This window comes from Panthera tigris, chromosome B2 (assembly GCF_018350195.1).
Source record: "Panthera tigris isolate Pti1 chromosome B2, P.tigris_Pti1_mat1.1, whole genome shotgun sequence".
Classification (NCBI taxonomy): Eukaryota; Metazoa; Chordata; class Mammalia; order Carnivora; family Felidae; genus Panthera; species Panthera tigris.
Genome location: NC_056664.1, coordinates 97678540 through 97699624, shown reverse-complemented (window position 1 = coordinate 97699624; position 21085 = coordinate 97678540). Strand labels below are relative to the sequence as shown.

Below are 21085 nucleotides of genomic sequence, written 5' to 3'. Positions count from 1 at the left end.
TTATTTCCATCTTACCTTCATCTCCTCCCATTGCATCTTTGTCATTCAACTGTCCACTGGGTAAGGCCCATGAGGAATTCGGGGCAAATTGTTGGTCTGTTACTTCCTGCAGCCTGCTGGCCTTCCCCCACCCTAGGCTTTCTCTCTTTTATATATTCTCTCTCCTTCCTTCCCCCCACTCTCCCCCACACCCACCCCAACAACTTGTTTCTATTTAAAAAATTACTCTTGAGCCTGTCCTGGCAGTCTTCTTCTCTGTTTCTTATAGATGTATATAGCGTCATCACTGCAGCTGACCAACATATTGTTATCCCTCATCTTCAGTCCATAAGCCCACACACCCTCTAAGGGCAGTGAGGAACCAGAACAGTCAGTGACTATGCACCTAAGGGCAGCTTCTCTTTGCTGGAAGGTTTTGTTGCCCATTCACTGGGCATAATTTCAGATTCTCGTTTTCCCTGAAACCAACTATGAAGTGCATTTCAGAGTTTACAGGTGGGAGGATCTATTTATTTTACAGAGAGAAAGAGAGAATATCCCAAGGAGGCTCTGTGCTGTCTGCACAGAGCCCAACATGGGGCTTGACGTCATGAACTGTAAGATCATGACCTGAAGCTGAAATCAAGAGTTGGACGCTTAACCAACTGAGCCACCTGGCGCCCCTTACTTTTATGTTTAAATTAATGTTGTAATATGGCTATTTTTCTGTGTCTCTATCTCTCTCTCACACACACAGAATTTTAAAGAATTTTAATGTTGCCTGGCTGGCTCAGTTCATAGAGTTTGCAACTCTTTTTTTTTTTTTTTTTTTTTTTTTTGAGCAATTTTACACTGAATAAGTTTTTAATATATACTATACGTACCTATACAATGTAAGGAGGAAAACCTTGTTCCCTATTCATTTCTTCTTATCTAATTATGCTATCTACAATGTCACAATTGATATACCTTTCTCTTTTTTTTTTTATTTTTTATTTTTTTATTTTTTATTTTTTAATATATGAAATTTACTGTCAAATTGGTTTCCATACAACACCCAGTGCTCATCCCAAAAGGTGCCCTCCTCAATACCCATCACCCACCCTGCCCTCCCTCCCACCCTGCCCTCCCTCCCACCCCCCATCAACCCTCAGTTTGTTCTCAGTTTTTAACAGTCTCTAATGCTTTGGCTCTCTCCCACTCTAACCTCTTTTTTTTTTTTTTTTTTCCTTCCCCTCCCCCATGGGTTTCTGTTATGTTTCTCAGGATCCACATAAGAGTGAAACCATATGGTATCTGTCTTTCTCTGTATGGCTTATTTCACTTAGCATCACACTCTCCAGTTCCATCCATGTTGCTACAAAAGGCCATATTTCATTTTTTCTCATTGCCACGTAGTATTCCATTGTGTATATAAACCACAATTTCTTTATCCATTCATCAGTTGATGGACATTTAGGCTCTTTCCATAATTTGGCTATTGTTGAGAGTGCCGCTATAAACATTGGGGTACAGGTGCCCCTATGCATCAGTACTCCTGTATCCCTTGGATAAATTCCTAGCAGTGCTATTGCTGGGTCATAGGGTAGGTCTATTTTTAATTTTCTGAGGAACCTCCATACTGTTTTCCAGAGCGGCTGCACCAATTTGCATTCCCACCAACAGTGCAAGAGGGTTCCTGTTTCTCCACATCCTCTCCAGCATCTATAGTCTCCTGATTTCTTCATTTTGGCCACTCTGACTGGCGTGAGGTGGTATCTGAGTGTGGTTTTGATTTGTATTTCCCTGATAAGGAGCGACGTTGAACATCTTTTCATGTGCCTGTTGGCCATCCGGATGTCTTCTTTAGAGAAGTGTCTATTCATGTTTTCTGCCCTAGAGTTTGCAACTCTTGATCTTGGAGTTGTAGGTTCAAGCCCCAAATTGGGTGTAGAGATTACTTAAAAATAAAATCTTTAAAAAACATTCCTTTATATGATTTACAGTGGTGTTTTAGGCAAGGGCAAAATTCTGTATATGGCCTCACATAATTTGTCATTTAAACTGAGACATTCATGGGGTGCCTTGGGTGGCTCAGTTGGTTAAGCGTCCGACTTCAGCTCAGGTCATGATCTCACCGTTTGTGAGTTCGGGCCCCGTGTCAGGCTCTGAGCTGACAGCTTGGAGCCTGGAGCCTGCTTTGGATTCTATGTCTCCCTTTATCTCTGCCCCTCCCCTGTTCATGCTCAGTCTCTCTCTGTCTCTCAAAACTGAATAAAAGTTAAAAAAAAATTTTTTTTAAACTGAGACCTTCATTTTGACAGTATGGATTATGATGCCAGGTCAACAAAAGTAAGCCAGAATGAATAGTCACTCTTCCTGTAAGGCCCTGTGTGGTTTGGCTGCCATTGACTTCTGTGCCTCATCTTGCAAAGTACTCTTCTTTGCTCCGTGTGGCCCAGGGTCACAGGCCGGCTGGAGTTCCTTTTTCAGGTGTACTGTGCTTCTGAGTGCTTACTCTTACAAGAAAGCCTCTATACCTGCTTTTCCCTTCCCCTGGGAAGAGCTTCTCCTCTCTCTGTCTTTTTCACCTAAAGACTCCTCCTACTCATCTTTTAGATCTTACTCAGCTGTAACTTCTTCAGGTAAGCCCCTCAGACTTTCCTGACTAGATCCGTTCTCTTTCTCATTCCTGAGAGCACCATACTTTTATACCTTTTGTTGGTTCTTGGATTAACCTCTGTCTTCCACTAGAGTAAAGTTGCATGTAGGTAGAGACCATGCCAGGTTTTCTCATCATTTATTTCTCCATCACTCAGGAGGTGCCTAGTGAAAGCTAAATAAATATCTGTTAGATTAATTTAAAAGAGGAAGAGATCAAGTTTACCGTATAACCCAAAATATCTAGGTGAAATCAATTTGATATGTTCCATTTAATTTTTTAATAGTACATTTATATTTATAATTGAAAGTTCAAAATTAAAAATTTTTCGCTTTTACATGTTATAAATAAAAAGTTACAACACTCACTAAATTTGTTGAAAAAAATTTTTTTGGCCAAGTCTGCTTTTTCCTTATATAATATGCCTTTCTGTTATTTAGGTTCAATCTGTGGAATCAGATGCGGTTCACAAGTATCTGTATTAGTTCACTGTTCTGTTTTCCTAAGGGAACCTTAATTTAGAAAAAACTTGTTGCTTTTCTTTTTATTTAAGTTTATGTATTTATTTTGAGAGAGAGTGAACATGAGGCGGGGGATGCAGAGAGAGGGAGAGAGAGAGAGAGAGAGAATGAATGAATCCCAAGCAAGCTCCACGCTGAGCCCGATGCAGTGCTTGATCTCATGACTACGAGATCATGACCTGAACAAAGTCCAGAGTCAGACCCTTAACCTACTGAGCCACCTAGGTTCCCCCAAAACTTGTTGCTTTTAGATTATGCACATTTGAAAATCAGGTATACATCTGAGTTATGAATAATATGGGTAAAATATTTCCCAAGGGTTGAATGCATTTTTAAACAAAATGTTAACTTTCTGTTAATTTTAATCACAAATTAAATCAAGTCTTATACACATTTATTGAATTAACGATTTAAATTGATTTGATTTGAAGTCAGTCTATTCTGATGAAAACATCAGGAGGGAAAGTTAGCAAGGAGTATATACTTGCCCCTTGAGATATCGAAAGGTACTTGGCATAAATTTAACAAAGAGGAAGGGGAAATCTTGTGATTAGTCCTAATACTCTTGGTCACTTGTCTTAGGGAAAAAATTGCTATCTGCCAGTAACAAATTTTTCGGAGGCTTACTAATAGCTCAATGACATCATCAGTACTGATTTCATTTAATCATAATTTAAATATTAATTTATTCTGTGTAAAATAGAATGGAGCATCTTACAGATGCTGTACTCATTTTAGTCATTAATGACCTACTTTTTCTGATCCAAAAAGGTAAGTGAGGGAAGGAATTATCTTTACCTTTGAGGGATTTTCCCTTTAAAAGAGATCAGTTTACTGTCATTGCTATTTATTTTCACATGACGCTTTTCTAGAATCTTTATAAAACTCCACAGTACTGAAGTAGTCCATAGAAAAGGCAGTAAATATCTTCTCCCATTGGACATATGACTTGGCAGGTTAGATCTCTCCCATCGTAATTAGAAATTGTAAAGTTTTATAAACAGACTCTTTAGGCAAAAGATGGGCTATATGGATCGGGAATGCATATATGAAGCTTTTAGTTTAAAAATGCTATTACAGGGGTGTCTGAGTGGCTCAGTTAAATGTCTGACTTCGGCTCAGGTCATGATCTCATGGCTTGTGGGTTTGAGGCCCACATCAGGCTCTGTGCTGGAGCCTGGAGCCTGTTTCGGATTCTGTGTCTCCCTATCTCTCTGCCCCTTCCCTGCTGACTTTCTGTCTCTCTCTCACTCTCAAAGATAAACATTAAAAAAATAAATAAATAATAAAAATAAACAAAAATGCTGTTACAGCATTTCTTATAATACTTCTCTTAAAAGTCCCCTTTTAAGTGTTCTAGAATCTATTTCAGGAAAAACAACAAATTATCCTTTGTTAATGTTTTCTTTAGTGGTGTGGCTTTCTCTGCAGATTACACGATGCTTACTTCTTAATACAAATGTATGTGCGTGTTGTTATTGTTCATGAATGCACAGTGCTCAACAGAGGCCTAGTGTTGGTGCTTTCAGGCTGAGAACGAAGGGAGTGATTTGTAAAGAACCAAAGTAGGTCAAAGAGGACCACAGTATAGCAAAGGGGAAGTCCCTGGGTTGACTCACATTGTCTTGCCTCTGGTGGAGTTCACTTTCATTGTTACAGTCTAGGCCTGTCTTCCTGTGAATGGAAGACACAGTCAAATACAGAAAAGTCTCAGGAATATTATCATAAGTAACATTTTAGAACAATATGTTATTGTCAGTTGTTAGGAGGGTCGATGGGGGCAGTGAAAGAGATAAAAATTAGAACTGAAGTTAATCCTAAATTCTACAGATTAAAAGCAAAATTGTGCATAAATATGACAGCTTCTCTAAGTATAAGGAGTGCTGTGTGGGTCTCTGTGAGATGGGAATAGTATTGTAAATTTTGCCTGCCTGGTCTGCTTTTTTATATGTAGCTATTGTGGAAGTGGCTATGTTTTAGAATCAAGTTGCTGTTCCAGATTTATCAATCCATGTCATATTGGTTCTGAACATATGCAATGAATACGCTTTAAAAGTAAATCTCCTCATCATTGGAACAGCAACTCTCACGTTTCTGCAAAATATCATTTTGTGCCTGCCTGACTGTGACTAAGCTACCATTAGAATTTAGGAGTATGCTGCAGCTGCCTTCAAAGACCCTAGAATGTTTTTTATATCTCAAAGTTAAAATGCAGTTTTTCTAAAATTAAATTTTAAGAAATGGCTTCCTTGGGTTGGTTTAATGTTAAGATGTCATTATCTATAAATTTTATATATTTGAAGTTTACATAATTTTTTTGGAAAACCCTATCTTAATGTTTCCTCAAATATAATATGCCTGGTATCTTGGATCATGTTATCTCTTAGAGCAGAAGGTTTACTTTCTGACTAAATTTCCTTTCATAGATCCTTTCCACCCCCCCCCCCCTTTACTTTTTACTAAGGACAAGAGACCCATGAGAAAACTAAGCCTTTTAGAGCTCAGAGTTGCTAAAGTTACTTTCTATTCTTATATTTGCCAAGAATTGCTGACAACTTAAAAGCTATCATATGAGTGAATACCAGTTACCCAGATTGTTTGATGATTTTGGACAAACGTAGGTCAGGATTTCCTGTAATTTTTCTTCCTCTTCTGGGGCTGTGTTGCCTCTATCTCTGAGCAGTTGTACACTTGGAATGAAAAAACAAAGCAAGGTCACTGGATCTAAATTACTTTTACTTCTATGCCAGATGAAACTTTCCTTCTGTTATGTGTTACAGTTCTGGCATCTTTTGGCATCTAGAGAGAGATTTGCAATTAAGGGGGGGGGGGCGTGAAGATTGTAGGAGACATTTTTTTGGAACTGAAGCTTACTTTTTCTGCATTTCATTCAGGGTAGAGACAGCCAGTTTCTGTTTTTTGGCTGAAACATGTTCCAAGAATCCATATGATAAAGTATCATCAAGAGAAACCCATTTTCCTGTAGATCATATAATCCAGTTCATAATCCATTCCTGAATTCTTTTGTATTTCATCGTATAGCCAAATGCATTTTTTAAAAGGATATTCAAAGGGAAACCTCTTTTAAGAAGTAGGCTTTCTACTAAAAGAATTGTGATTGCTTGCTGAATGAAAGGGATCATCTTAGCCCTTGCCTTTCAATACCAGGAATGCCTGCAGGACAACCTGGGTATTTTTTCTGTAGCAGGAAATGAACAGCTGGGTTCTAGAAGATAGGAGAAATAGGAACTTCTGAGCAGAGGCAGATCTTTGAATAAAAGAAATTTCAGCTTCTTTGGAAACTGAAATTGGGTTTTGGGAATTGAGTAGGTCAGTTAGGAATGTGTTTGGCTGCAAATAACAGAAAACTTGATTACGTGGCTTAAAAAGATAGAAGTTTCCCATTACAAGAGAAATCCTACTGTAGGTAGTCCAGAACTGATGCTCAGCTATGTCAATAATGACCTCCACCATCTTTAGAATGTGGTTCTTATCCTGGAGATCACCAAATGGGTGTTATACCTTAAGGCATAGCGCCTTGTTATCTATTGCTGCATAACAAACTACCCCAAAACATATGAGCTTAAGACAATGAACATTTATTATCTTACATGCTTTCTGAGGGTTGAGAATTGAGAATAGTTTAGCAGGGAGGTTCTGGCTCAGGGTCTCTCATGATGCTGCATTCAAGATAACAACTGGGACTGTAGTCCAATGAAGGCTAGGGTGAGCTAGAGACCTGCTTCCAAGCTAAGTCACATGACTATTGGCAGGGGGCCTCAGTTCCTCACCACATGGATGTCTTCTTAGGGCTGCTTATGACCTGGCAGTGGGCTTTTCCCAGGGCAAATGGTCAGGGGGTGGAGGGCTGTTAGTCTTTTATAACCTAGTCTTGGAGGTGAGATATCATCACTTTTTCCATATTCTATTGGTCACACACACTGATGCAGTTGGGAGAGGACTTCACAAAGGTTTGACTAACAGCAGGCAAGGATCACCAGAGCCATCTTGGAGGTTCCTTATACACATCACAAATATGTTCCTGTCATTAAGAAGGAAAGGAAAAAGTGCTAATACACTCCTGTTTGTGTCTCATTGGCCAGAGCTGTGTATATGGCCTCTCAATTGAGAGGGAAGCTGGGAAATCAAGTGTTTACCTTTTACAGCTTCTGTTGTAGAGACAGGCAGGGGAGAAGAGGGTGAAAAATGGAGTTTGGGCAGGCCTGAAAAGGTCCTTCCTTTGTCTGCCACTACCAGGGAATTTGATGACTATAACTACTTTTAGTTTGCCTGTATTGCCTATTATTAGAGTTAACAATAACTTTCTAGAAGATTTAATCAATAAAAGTGTGAGTAAGAGGACCCTGAAAAAATTTTTTTAAAGTTTTAAATGTAGTGATTCCACTAGTTGTTCAGGATAAGCTCTTACTGGTGGCTAGCTACCAGAAAAAACCTGAAGTTTACTTATTTATAAATCATAATGTAGTTTATTATAAGGAAATTTTAGGTTATTTTCTCTGTATTCTTTTATATTTGTTTGCACAAAATATTCTGACCATAAAAATTCAGAAACTTGAAACTATGCTCAATGTCTATATTTTCAGACCTAAAAAGATATATTTTCCCTACAACCAACATTTACTGAGGGTCTACTATATATCACATGCAGTAACTTACAAAATTTTTGGAAAATTTGAAATAATCTCTTCCAGGCACAATTTCACTTGGTGATCTTTTCCTTTCTGATGATTATGAAATTTTTGAGAACCAGATTGTTATTTGGACTAACCATATTTTCTCCCATGTATTTTTTCAGTAGTTAATACATTTAAAACATTTTTATTTATTTTTATTTTTTAAATGTATTTACTTTTTATTGAAGTATAATTAAACACAGTGGCACACTAGCTTCCAGGTATACAACCCATTGGTCAAACAATTCCATACATTACTCAGTGCTTATCATGATAGATGTGCTCTTGATACCCTTTATTTCACCCATTCCCCACCACCACCACCCACTTCCTCTTTGGCGATCACCAGTTTGTTCTCTGTATTATTATTATGGGGTTTTTTGGTATCTTTTTTCTTTTGTTTATTTCTTAAATTCTACATACAATATTTGACTTCTTTCACTTAGCATTATACTCTCCAGTTCCATCCATGTTGTTGCAAATGGCAGCATTTCATTCTTTTTTGTGGTTGAGTAATATTTCATTATATATATACATATATATAAATATAGATACATACATACACACACCACATCTTCTTTATCCATTTATCTGTGAATAGACATGGGTTGCTTCCATTATTATCATTATTATCATTATTATCATTATAAATAATACTCCAATAAACAGAGGGTTGCATGTATTTTTTCAAATTAGTGTTTTCATTTTCTTTGGGTAAATACCCAGTAGTGGAATTACTGGATCATATGGTAATTCTATTTTTAATTTTTTGAGGAAACGTCATACTGTTTTCCAGAGTGGTTATACCAATTGGTATCCCCACCAATAGTGCACAAATGTTCCTCTTTCTCCACATCCTCACCAACACTTGTTATGTCTTGTCTTTTTGTTTTTAGCCATTATGACAGGGTGAAGTGATATCTCATTGTGGTTTTGATTTGCATTTCCCTAATAATGAGTGATGTTGAGCTTCTTTTCACGTGTCTGTTGGCCTTTTCCATGTCTTCTTTGGAAAAATGTCTGTTCAGGTCTTCTGCCCATTTTTAATTGGATTATTTGTGGGTTCTGTTTTTGTTTGTTTGTTTGTTTTTATTTTGGTGTTGTATTGTGCAAGTTCTTTGTATGTTTTGGATACTAACCCCTTACGGGATATTATCATTTGCAAATATTCTCCCATTCAGTACATTGCATTGTTTTATTGATGGTTTCCTTTGTTATGCAAAAGCTTTTTATTTTGGTGTAGTCCCAATAGTTTAATTTTGTTTTTGTTTCCCTTGCCTAAGGAGACATATCTAGAAAAATGTTTCTACATTTGAGATCAAAGAAATTACTGCCCATGTTTTCTTCTAAGAGTTGTATGGTTTCAGGGCTTGCATTTAGGTCTCTGATCCATTTTGAGTTTACTTTTGTTTATGGTGAAAGAAAGTGGTCCAGTTTCATTCTTTTGCTTGTTGCTGTCCTGTTTTCCCAGCGCTATTTGTTGAAGAAACTGTCTTTTCCCCATTGTATATATATTCTTGCCTTCTTTCCTATACATTAACTGACAATCAATTGACCATGACCATTAACTGACCAATAAACCATTGGATTTATTTCTGGGCTCTCTGTTCTGTTCCATGGATCTATGTGTCTGTCTTTATGCCAGTACCACATTTTTTTTATTTCTACAGCCTTGGAATATACCTTAAAATCTGGGATTTGATACCTCCAGCTTTGTTGTTCTTTGTCAAGATTGCTCTGGCTGTTCAGAGTCTTTTGTGGTTCTATACGAACTTTGGTAGTATTTGTTCTAGTTCTGTGGAAAATGTTGGTATTTTGATGGGAATTGCATTAAATCTGTACATTGTTTTGGGTAATATCAACATTTTCACAATATTGGTTCTTCCAATGCTAATACATAGTTAATACTTTTTTAAAAAGTAAGCTTTATGCCCAACATGGGGCTTGAACTCACAACCCTGAGATCAACAGTTGCATGCTCTATAGACTGAGCCAGCCAGGCAGCCCCCATAGTCAATACATTTTAATTTAATTACATTTCTGAAAAATACTGTACAACTTGAAAACATGAGAGTAGAATCCAAGAAGGATTGGAGAGGAAGAGAGAGTTGGATGCAAAGAATAAATTAAAGGGAAATTAAGACCAGAAATATCCTACTCTCACTCTTTTCACCCAGAGACAAGGTTGGAAGGAGGTTTTTCTCTGCAGAAAATAAGCCTGAAGAGGAAATGCACCACTTAGCCATTGGCAGGTAGAAGTGAGGATCAGTACCTAAAGCATCAAAAACATATCCCATTGGGAAAGGGGGTTTGTTCCATAAATGTGCTGGAAAAGCTCTTTTACTTCTTGGGGAAAATAATGCAGTTTACACTTGTGCCACACTAACAAATATAACTGGTATATAATTTGACCTCTAATTAGGGAGGGTCCTTTACACGTAAAGATAAGAGAAGAAATTTTTAACAGAAAGGATGATTTTAATTGCTTAAAAATTAAATACATCAAAAAAATAAAATTAAAATATAAACCACAAATTGGAAACAAAAGTTGAATTATGTATGAAAAAAATATATTAATGCATTAAAAGCTCTTAAAAATCAGTAAGAAAAATCAAAAGACAAAAATAGATAAGTTATAAATAAAATTGCTACCAAACGTGCAAGGTCAACTTCATAATAGTAGAAGAAAATTTTAAAGTGATAGTTCTTCATGGATAGGTCAGGATATACTTCATGTAAATTGATGTAAAATCACTGTTCTTCCAAATCTTTTTATTCAATACTTCTGCTTAGAACAAAAATAGTATTTACCATAGATCTCTAACAGAATGCTTTAATTGTATTTTTAAAGGATTATAAAAATCAGATATAAAAAATATTTTAAAATTTGTATATGTTTGAAATTTAGACTATACTCTATTAAACTGAGAAAATTAATGAACTACCTCTCAATTTCTTTTTAGTCAAATTATTTTATATTCTTAATATTTATGACATTTAAATTCTATTCCATGAGCAAAATTGCCAGAGTTAGTCTTAGTTCTATATTTAGGTGAATTTGTGGTTCATCATTGATATAAATAATTAATAGAAAGTTAAATTAAGAATAACTTAGAATTGTGTTCATGGAGTTTTAGTCAGGACACACACCCCTCCCCACACATACCCCACCCCCCAAAAAAACCTAAGAGAAAAGAAAAGAAACATCTTGCTGGTAACATTAAAAATGGGAAAATTGACAAGGGAAAACTGGGACAAGAGATAATCCCAAAATAAAGATGAAAACTACTAAAACTGTACAAAGTAAGTTTACCAACAAAAGAAAAGCAGTGTTCTTGTCACATTTGAGAAAATTAGACTTGGTATAAATAATGGCCACAAAAGAAAACTCACAGTGGTAGAATCTATAATTTGACATGAATGATAAAATTTGATATGGACAAAAACATGACAGATGAATCGAGTCTTCATTGTAAGATATATGGGCAAAGAATTTATTTCAGTGAAAGTAACTTAAGAAAACTGAAAATTGAAAGAAATTAGATATGATGTAACTATACTGTATAGATGATTGATCGTAGAATTCAGTTGCTTTAGAAAATACCTTTTAGAGGGGAGGGGCCAAGATGGCGGAGCAGCATGAAAGTTCTCTGCTTCTTTCATCCCTGAACTGCAGCTAGATCAGCACCAAACCATTTTGCATACCTAGAAAATTGATTTGAGGATTAACCCAACAATCTGTGTAACTTGAGCCACAGAACTCAGCAGGTACATGGTACATAGAGGTGAACCAGCGGAGAGAAAAGCTGTGGAAGGTAGGGAGCTGGTTTTGCAGAGAGGGGACAGAGAAAGGGGGAAGAGTGCAGGAAAAGCACTCCCCCAAAAGTAGCTGGAGAGAAAGAGTGGAAACACCCAAAGAGACCGAACAAGAAAGGGAGAAAGGAGAAAGGGTTTCAATACCATTAGGACTCTATAAACAGGGGAGAAGCGGAGTCGGAAGGTGGGAAGGGTGAATCCCCAGGAGCAGGCAGTGAGATCTGAGGGGTTCATGGCCACATGGGGAAAAGTGGTTCCCCTGCGAGGAGGGCATTTGGTAGAGGCCTCACAGCCTACCTACAGGCACAGGTTTCAGTGGGCCTGGAGAACAGCCGTGTTTGCTGGTATTGGAACAAAGATGCCAGGGTGCAGTGAAATCTGGTACCAGCTGTGTGTTATGTTTTGCCATAATCTCTGAACATCTGCCACACGATTGCACGAACTTTTTCTGGGACAAACAGGCACCCAGCCACAACCTCTGAACCCCTGCAGCAGTGAGACTTCACAAATGTTCCTGGGGGCAAGCCAGCATCCAGGCATTGCCTGGCAAGACCTCCCCTAGAGAGTCAGAGCAGGTCTAAGCTGAGGGGCTCTCAGAAGCAAGGAGTTTGGAAGCACAGTTCCATATGAGATATAATTCAGGAGGGAGGTGCCGCCTGGCAGGCTGACAACTTGGACACTGACAGTGTAGAAGGGGGGAGTCAATCGAAGCTGGAGACAAAGAAGGTGTGCTTAATTGCTGGTTGGTGAGAGCACAGAGTTCTGGGGCCAGAGACTGGGAAGCTGGGTGATAACATTTTCACCCCTCCCCAGCATGCGCATAAACATGCCTGTGTGCCACAATGATCCATCCCAGTAAGCTAAGCAATGCCACCTAGTGGAGAATGGAGCCATTACACCAAGCCCTATCCAATTGCACCAACCACGCTCAGGCCCTAGAGGTCCACCAAAAGTCTCTCCGCCTACTTAGTATATAGACTATAAAGTGCTTCATAATTGTTAGACTTCTAGGGAAATTGGATGTAATTTCATTTGGATTTCACTGTTTACTCTTCCACCTATTTTTTTTCTTTTTTTCTTATTCTTGGATACAGAAAGAAAAATATTATTTTTCTTTTGTTTTTTTAATTTTTACTGTATTTTTTACTTTTTTGTAAATTTTTAATTCTATTTTACTGTCTTCAGTTTATTCTATTGTGTACATTTTTAAAATTTTTTACACATTTTCTTACTTTTTTCCTTTTCGTTCCCATTTTCTCTATTCTATCAAGCTGCTTTCAAGCACCAGACCAAAACACACCAAGGATCTAGCTTCCTTTATTTTATTTGTGTTGTTTTTAATTTTTTAATTTTAATTTTATTCTTTTTCTTCCCCCAAAATGACAAAATGAAGGAGTTCACCCCAAAGAAAGAACAGAAAGAAATGACAGCCAGGGACTTAACACAGATAAAAGGAAGATGTCTGAACTAGAATTTAGAATCACAATAATAAGAATACTAGCTGGGGTTGAAAAAAAACATAGAATCCCTTTCTGCAGAGATAAAAGAAGTAAAATCTAATTAGGGCAAAATTAAAAATGCTATAACAGATGCAGACTTGAATGAATGCCACGGCAGCAAGGATGGATGAAGGAAAGAAGTGAATCAGCAGAAGATAATCTAGATTTTAAAATAGAAGACAAAATTTTGGAGAATAATGTAGCAGAAAAAGGGAAACTAAGACAAAATAGCATATAAGAATTAGAGAACTCAGTGACTCATTAAAAAGGAATAACATCCAAATCATAGTACTCCCAGAAGATGAAGAGAGAAAAAGGGGGAGAAGGTTTAGAGCAAATCATAGCAGAAAACTTTCCTAACCTGGGGAAAGACACAGACATCAAAATCCAAGAAGCACAGAGAATTCCCATTAGATTCAACAAAAACCGACCATGAACATGGCATATCATAGTCAAATTTACAAAATACACAGCTAAGGAAAGAATTATGAAAGCAGCAAGGGAAAAAAGTCCTTAACATATAAGGAAAGACTGATCAGGTTCACAACAGACCTATCCACAGACACTTGGCAGACCAGAAAGGAGTGGCAGAATATATTCAACGTGATGAATCAGAAAAATATGCAGCCAAGAATTCTTTATCCAGCAAGGCTGTCATTCAAAATAGAAGGAGAGATAAAGAGTTTCCCAGATAGACAAAAATTAAAGGAGTTTGTGACCACGAAACCAGTCCTGCAAGAAAATTTAAGGGGGACTCTCTGAGGGGAGAAAAGATGAAACAAAACAAAAAGAGACCAAAAGCAACAAAGACTAGAAAGGACCAGAGAACACCACCAGAAACTGTAACTCCACAGGCAATACAGTGGCAATAAATTCTTATATTTCAGTACTCGCTCTAAACGTCAGTGGACTAAACGCTCCAATCAAAAGATACAGGGCAACAGAATGGATAAGAAAACAAGATCCATCTATATGCTGTTTATAAGAGACCCACTTTAGATCTAAAGACACCTTCAGATTGAAAGTAAGGGGATGGAGAACCATCTGTCATCCTAATGGTCAACAAAAGAAAGCTGGATTAGCCATACTTCTATCAGACAATCTAGACTTTAAAATAAAGACTGTATCAAGAGATGAAGAAGGGCATTCTATCATAATTAAGGGATATATCCACCAAGAAGATCTAACAATTATTAACATTCGCTCCCAACGTGGAAGCACCCAAATATATAAATCAATCACAAACATAAACTCATTGATAATAACACCATAATAGTAGGGGACTTCAACACCCCCACTTAGCAGCAACGGATAGATCATCTAAACAAAAAATCAACAAGGAAACAATGGCTTTGAATGACACAGTGGATTGGATGGACTTAACAGTTATATTCAGAACATTTCATCCTAAGGCAGTGGAGTACACATTCTTCTTGAGTGCACATGGAACGTTCTCCAGAATAGATCACATACTGGGACACAAATCAACCCTCAACAAGTATGAAAAGATCAAGATCTGCATATTTTCAGACCACAACATTGTGAAACTCAAAATCCACCACAGGAAAAAAATCTGGAAAGACAACAAATACTTGGAGATTAAAGAACATCCTACTAAAGAATAAATGGGTTTAGCAAGAAGTTAAAGAGGAAATTAAAAAGTACATAGAAGCCGATGAAAATGATAACACAACAGCCCCAAACCTCTGGGATTCAGCAAAGGTGGTAATAAGAGGGAAGTATATAGGAATCCAGGCCTTCCTAAAGAATGATGAAAGGGCTCAGATACACAACCTAATCTTACACCGTGAAGAGCTGGAAAAAAGAACAGCAAATAAAACCCAAAGCCAGAAGAAGATGGGAAATAATAAAGATTGGAGCAGAAATCAATGCTATCAAAATTTAAAAAATAAAAATAAAAAATAAAAGAAATAGATCAGTGAAACCAGGAGCTGGTTCTTTGAAAGAATTAACAAAATTCATACACCCCTTAGCCAGTTTGATCAAAAAGCAATAGGAAAGGACCCAAATAAATAAAATCAAAAATGAAAGAGGGGAGATCACAACCAATGCTGCAGAAATACAAAAAATAATAAGAGAATATTATGAGCAATTATATGCCAATAAGTTGAGCAATCTGGAAGAAATGGACAATTTCCTAGAAACATATAAACTATCAAAACTGAAATAGGAAGAAACAGAAAATTTGAACAGACCCATAACCAGTAAAGAAATTGAATTAGTAATCAAAAATCTCCCAAAAAACAAGAGTCCAGAGCTTGATGGCTTTTGGGGGGAATTCTACCAAACATTTGAAGAAGAGTTAACACCCATTCTTTTGATGCTTTTCCAAACAATAGAAATGGAAAGAAAACTTCCAAACTCTTCCTATGAAGCCAGCATTACCTTGATTCCAAAACCAGGCAGAGACCCCACTAAAAAGAACTACAGACCAATTTCCCTGATGAACATGGATGCAAAAGTCCTCAACAAGATACTAGCCAACCGGATCCAACAATACATTAAAAGAATTATTCACCATGATAAAGTGCGATTTATACCTGGGATGCAGGGCTGGTTCAATATCCACAAATCAATCAATATGATACATCATGTTAATAAAAGAAAGGACAAGAACCACATGATCCTCTCAATAGATGCAGAGAAAGCATTTGACAAAATGCTTGATAAAAACCCTCAAGAAAGTAGGGATAGAAGGATCATACCTCAAGATCATAAAAGCCATATATGAAAGACCCACCGCTAATATCATCCTCCATGGGGAAAAACTGAGAGCTTTTCCCCCCTAAGGTCAGGGGATGTCCACTCTCACCACTGTTATTCAACATAGTGTTGGAAGTCCTAGCTTCAGCCATCAGACAACACAAAGATACAAAAGGCATCCAAATCGGCAAGGAGGAAGTCAGACTTTCACTCTTTGCAGACAACATGATACTCTATCTGAAAAACCCAAAAGATTCCACCAAAAAACTGCTAGCACTGATCCATGAATTCAGCAAAGTCACAGGATATAAAATCAATGCACAGAAATTGGTTGCCTTTCTATACAACAATAATGAAGCAGCAGAAAGAGAAATCAAGGAATTGATCCCATTTACAACTGCATGAAAATCCATGAAATACCTAGGAATAACCTATCCAAAGAGGTGAAAAATCTATACACTGAAAACTATAGAAAGCTTATGAAAGAAATTGAAGAAGACACAAAGAAAAATGAAAAATATTCCATGCTCATGGATCAGAAGAACAAATATTGTTAAAATGTCAATACTACCCAAAGTAATCTACATATTCAATGCAATCCCTATCAAAATAACACCAGCATCCTTCACAGAGCTAGAACAAACCATCCTAAAATCTGTATGGAACCAGAAAAGACCCCGAATAGCCAAAGCAATCCTGAAAAAGAAAACCAAGTCTGGAGGCATCACAATTCTGGGCTTCAAGATATATTACAAAGCTATAATCATCAAGACTGTATGGTACTGGCACAAAAACAGACACTGAGATCAATGGAACAGAATAGAGCACCCAGAGATGGACCCACAAACATATGGCCAATGAATCTCTGACAAAGCAGGAAAGAATATCCAATGGAATAAAGACAGTCTCTTCAGCAAATGGTGTTGAGAAAACTGGACAGCGACATGCAGAAGAATGAACCTGGACCATTTTCTTATCTTATACACAAAAAATAAACTCAAAATGTATGAAAGACCTCCAGTGTAAGACAGGAAGCCATCAAAATCCTCAAGGAGAAAGCAGGCAAAAAGATCATTGACCTCGGCCGCAGCAACTTCTTACTGAACATGTCTCCAGAGGCAAGGGAAACTAAAGCAAAAATCTATCAAGATAAAAAGTTTCCGCGAGGCAAAGGTAACAATCAGCACAACTAAAAGGCAAAGATGGAGAAGATATTTGCAAATGACATATCAGATAAAGGGTTAGTATCCAAAATTTATAAAGAACTTATCAAACTCAACACCCAGAAAACAATCCAGTAAATAAATGGGCAAAAGACATGAATAGACACTTCTCCAAAGAAGACATCCAGATGACTAACAGACCATGAAAAAATGTCCAACATCGCTCATCATCAGGGAAATACAAATCAAAACCACAATGAGATATCACCTCACACCTGACGGAATGGCTAAAATTAACAACTCAGGCAATGACAGATGTTGGTGAGGATGCAGAGAAAGGAGAACGCTTTTGCTCTGCTGGTGGGAATGCAAACTGGTGCAGCCACTCTGGAAAACAATATGGAGGTTCCTCAAAAATTAGAAATAGAACTACCCTACAACCCAGCAATTACACTACCTAGGTATTTATCTGAAGGATACAGGTGTGCTGTTTTGAAGGGGCACATGCACCCCCATGTTTATAGCAGTGCTATCAACAAGAGCCAAAGTATGGAAATGTCCATCGATGGATGAATGGATAAAGAAGATGTGGTATATAAATACAATGGAATATTAGTGAATGAAAAGAATGAAATCTTGCTATTTACAACAACGGGGATGGAACTAGAGTGTATTATGGTAAGCGAAATTAGAGAAAGACAGCTATATGACTTACTCATATGTGGAATTTAAGATACAAAACAGATGAACATAAGAGAAGGGAAACAAAAGTAATATAAAAACAGGGAAGGGGAGGGGCGCCTGGGTGGCTCAGTCGGTTAAGCGTCCGACTTCAGCTCAGGTCACCATCTCACGGTCCGTGAGTTCGAGCCCCGCGTCGGGCTCTGGGCTGATGGCCCAGAGCCTGCAGCCTGCTTCCGATTCTGTGTCTCCCTCTCTCTCTGCTCCTCCCCCGTTCATGCTCTGTCTCTTTCTGTCTCAAAAATAAATAAACGTTAAAAAAAAAAAAAAAAAAACAAAAAACAGGGAAGGGGACAAAACATAAGAGACTCTTAAATATAGAGAACAAAGAGGGTTTCTGGAGGGGTTATGGGGGGTGTGTGGGCTCAATGGGCAATGGGCATTAAGGAGGATACTTGTTGGGATGAGCACTGGGTGTTATATGTAGGGGATGAATCAGTGGCTTCTACTCCTGTAATCATTATTGCACTTACGCTAACTAACTTGGATATAAATTAAAAATAAATAAATAAATAGAAAAGGTTAAAAAATAAGTAAATATTATCAAAGGAAGCTGCCATGTATATTCAAATGAATGAATAAATAAATAAATAAATATGGCTTTATCATTTATAAAAAATACCTTCTAGATGAAATGCATTTTTATTGCCATAATTCATAATAACTCAGAAAAATGGAAGTGAAAACATACTGAACCTATGGGATTGGAATGAATGCATAAATGCATATCACAACATCTGCATGTTAACAGAGATCACAAAAGATTACTCAGCGGTCAAATCCATTGAAGTAGCAGTTTCTACACAACATACAATCTTGTTGTATTACAATTGTTGGCCTATAGGGAGGATATTTTAAGACCATATCTTGGAGACTTCCCCTCTGCCCTCACCTCTCAAAGCCTGATGAATAGCCTAGTTTTTTTCAGCTTATTCTCTATGGTATGTTTACTGTTTTCATTTTCATAACTCTGTGATATCATCATTCATGGACTACTATGTGTGAAATTGCTGTCAACTTTCTCTGCTTCTAGCTTATCCCTGGGGCCTCCATATGCCTCTGCATTAAATATCAACTGATTAAATATCAGCTACATCTGTTGCAACCTAGCCCAAAGTCATTTTCTAGTACTCTCTCTTTATAGAATCCTCTTTTTAATTTATCTTCATTTGATTTCTTTTATTTTTTATTTTTTTGAGTTTATTTTAAAAGGTATTTAAAAGCCACCACTTTTGTTCCCGAAGTATTCAGACTTATTGACACAGATACAATAGGTCCCAGGAAATATTTTCCAAATGAGCAAATATTCATCTTTCTGTACCTTCATTAAATCCAACTTTGTGAATTTTCTTCCCCTCAAAATTTTGAATTTCATATAAAAGCAGTGAAAGCATCTTGTGCCTTTTCATTACATTTAGGACTGAAGTCACCATCCTTGATGTGGCCCATGAGGGTTTTCATTGCCCAGGTGCTGTCTGTTCTTCGTCTCATCTCCATATTTCCCCTTAGTCTGTGTTCCTGCTTAGTTCACTGGCTTTGAACTGTTTTTGTTCCCTCTTTGATTCACTGTAGTCCCTCCTATCTCAGAGCTTTACTCATGTCTCTCAGTTTGCAAGGAACGTTCTTCCCTTCTCCCCCACCCCCACCCCTCATGCTATATTAACTTAATCTACTAATCCTTTACATTTCAGTATAAATGTCAATTATGCTGGAAAGTGGAATATATGACATATAATATGACTTTAAACCCTGCTGCTTATTGTCTGGCTCACCCTCCCAGGCCATTATTTACTGGCAATATAATCCTAAATAACTTATTTGACTTCTCTCTGAGCCCCAATTTCTTTATCCGTAAAATGGGGGCAAATCACTCTGATTCATATGATACTGTGATTATTAAATGAGAAAATGAGATACACTGTGTAAAGTACACAACATAGTACAGGGCCTGATTACCATTGGTGAGTTAATAAATGTTAGATAAAATTACTTCCAGCCCACCACCTGCTCCCAATTCTCTGATACACACACACACACACACACACACACACACACACACACACACACACCACTACCGAAACGTCTAGGCCAACTTCTTTTATTATATAGAGACATTTGACCATATACCTCTTATTCCTGACATTTACAACTTATCACAATTGTGAGTTTAAATTGTTGATCAGTTAATGTCAGTCTCCCTTCCCTTCATTAGATTATAAACTCTATAACCCATAGTAAACCCATAATAAATATTTGTTGAGTGGTTACACAAATGAATGAACTAGAAACATATCCTGTCTCTTCTCAAAACGGCATTCATAATACTAATGTTTCCTATAGGATAGTCTTGCATTCAGCCTCTAGATCACAAATTCAGTACCAATGGCTAGAAAATAATCTAGTACAAGTACCTTATATAAGACTGATTTGTCCCTAAAAATTGTTTTCAAGTGTTTCAGAATGTTTGAGTAAACATTTAAAAAGTATTAAATAAAGAAGATTCTTGCTTTCAATAACATCGGAAAAGACTTACACTAAAAATATTATGTACAAATGCAATGTAAAATGCCCATTTGTTTTTTTAAAAAAAATTTAACGTTTTATTTATTTTTGAGACAGAGAGAGACAGAGCATGAACGGGGGAGGGGCAGAGAGAGTGGGAGACACAGAATCAGAAGCAGGCTCCAGGCTCTGAGCCATCAGCCCAGAGCCTGACGCGGGGCTCGAACTCACGGACCGCGAGATCGTGACCTGAGCTGAAGTGACCTGAGCTGAAGTCGGACGCTTAACCAACTGAGCCACCCAGGCGCCCCTGTAAAATGCCCATTTGTACAATGAAGCCTAGCTAGACTATTTTAAGCAATTTTTTTTAATTTCAACTATGTAAAAATAAGCATAAGAAAAAACTAGAAGTATATCATATTAACAATGACTTTTTATCTCTGAGTGGTAGAATTGTGATCAATTAAAATTGATCTGTATCTATAAGGACATCCTATGTTTATAAAATATTTTCTCACAGCAAAACTGTTTTATATTAACAAAACTTATCTTTAAAACTTTAAGTATTTCTAAACTTTATAGGGGGATACTGTACTTTTTGTTCGTTGATTTATTCAACAAGTATATACTGAGCAGCTGCTAAGTCCCAAGCACTATCCTGGGCCAAAGGGATGAGGCAAAAATCAATAGCCAAAAATCCCTGTCTTAATGGAATTTCCATTTTGAGATATTACAGCTATCTGTGTGACTTTGGTTTGAAACTCGTCTTCCACATCTTTCCTCGAAACTATTGAGATCACATTAA

The 21085-nt window shown here is 37.2% G+C and overlaps 1 protein-coding gene and 1 long non-coding RNA gene across 3 annotated transcripts in view; one reads left to right on the top strand and one right to left on the bottom strand.

Annotated features, from left to right (window-relative positions):
- SESN1 (sestrin 1) overlaps nucleotides 1-21085 on the top strand; it is a 116329-nt gene that overhangs the window by 28679 nt on the left and 66565 nt on the right. The window lies entirely within an intron of this gene.
- LOC122238705 overlaps nucleotides 1-21085 on the bottom strand; it is a 52926-nt gene that overhangs the window by 12506 nt on the left and 19335 nt on the right. The window contains exons 3-5 of the long non-coding RNA XR_006217791.1: nucleotides 5731-5831; nucleotides 4761-4815; nucleotides 2674-2794 (exon numbers count right to left, since the gene is read on the bottom strand). This is a non-coding gene — a long non-coding RNA (uncharacterized LOC122238705). The remainder of the gene's footprint in view (nucleotides 1-2673; nucleotides 2795-4760; nucleotides 4816-5730; nucleotides 5832-21085) is intronic.